The sequence below is a fragment of the Sinocyclocheilus grahami genome, unplaced genomic scaffold, assembly GCF_001515645.1.
Source record: "Sinocyclocheilus grahami isolate Dianchi unplaced genomic scaffold, SAMN03320097.WGS_v1.1 scaffold1184.1, whole genome shotgun sequence".
Classification (NCBI taxonomy): Eukaryota; Metazoa; Chordata; class Actinopteri; order Cypriniformes; family Cyprinidae; genus Sinocyclocheilus; species Sinocyclocheilus grahami.
In genome coordinates, this window is record NW_015506363.1 from 61,500 (window position 1) to 63,042 (window position 1,543).

A 1,543-nucleotide genomic window follows, 5' to 3' on the forward strand; every position below is an offset into this window, starting at 1 on the left:
CTTCACCGACATGATAAATATATCTATAGAATGCTTTAAATTACTATTTTAAAACGAAATAATTCAAATCGAAAACAAAAACTCTTTCAATATGTAATCCATAAAGATGCATTTCTCTCTAAAGGCACGTCCAATGAGGAGTTGGCGAGTCAGGTTCGTCAAATACATTTTTGCAACATTGACTCAGAAAACATTAGTTTATGAACAAATAATTGAAATATCCCCTCACTATTTTTAACTTTTTTTTTGGCTGCTGTGCCAAAATTGTGTTTGCATTCAGTAGCCTATACAGCAGCATTTTTGTGCCACGTTTAAAAATAACGAAATAAATAAGATTACAATAATAAAATCATGTTATATTGCGTGAAGTTAATGTGAAAATTCTCCTCTAGGCCTACTCCTCCTCCAAAAAAAAAAAGTCTGTGGCATCCGTCATTCTTTTGACTTTTTTTAAAACTCTGATTGATCCATTCATAAAACGAATTTAATTAGTTTGTATTAAATTGTTCTGATTTTCTTCAACATGCATTCAAATTTTCGAATTTATTTCGTGCTGCAAATAATAAATAGGAAAATATAATTGATATGCAGCTTGAACTCAGGCAAAGATCGTAAAAAGACGTTTATTGTTTGTATTTTATCATAAAATTGACAGAAGGCTGAGACTTTGTAGCAACAAAGCACAATGCTGCAATTATTGGGTGGCTTGCGTGCTACAAATAATGAATGGACTTGAAAACTTTAAACATAATTTCCAAGCATTAAGCTATACCCTAAATAAAACAGCTTGTGAATAGTCACGATTCACGTAACTTTATTTACTTCCGAAATTTCAACAATAACTTACTTAAGTTAACCGAGTTGGAGCCCATAATGCTCCATATGGGCCCGGGGCTGACTTGCTACGCCACTGAATAAGACTGATGTACCCACGTTGTAACACAAATAAATGTAAGGTTTTTGGATTTTTCCTTTACTTTAAATGAATGCTTATGGCTCATTACTATTAATAGAAAAAAAACATAGGCTATACAATAAAATAGTACAATGACAAATTCACCTATATTAAACTTTGAACTTTTATTAACTAAATAAATAAGGATATGTTTTACCCGCGTTTAACACAAATAAATAGCCTATGGATTTACCCTTAGGCTACCTTAAAACGATCGTAGTTTGTGGTTTATTATCTTATTAAAACACATCAGCCATAAAATAGTATAATGGCAAATTCGCATATATTGAACATCTACCTTGTATTAACAAAATGAATAAGATGGATATAGCCATTGTAACCCAAATAAATAAGGTATTTTCCCTTATTTAAAACGAATACTCAGTTTGAGGTTCATTATTTTTTAATTTTTTTAATGAAAACCCAGCAACAAAGACAATCACTTATAGGTTATTAAACAAATAAATTAAAGTTTTATTAACAAAAGTTGCGTTTTGGATCATATCATATCATAATTCCTAATGTCAGTCTTCTCGCGTCACTCTTGTAACGTGACCCCCCCCCCCCCCCCCCCCCCCTCCCATCCTC

General features: G+C 31.9%; 1 protein-coding gene across 2 annotated transcripts in view; it reads right to left on the minus strand.

The window, feature by feature from the left end:
• Nucleotides 1-1,543, minus strand: part of gse1b (Gse1 coiled-coil protein b) — a 264,508-nt gene that overhangs the window by 15,181 nt on the left and 247,784 nt on the right. The window lies entirely within an intron of this gene.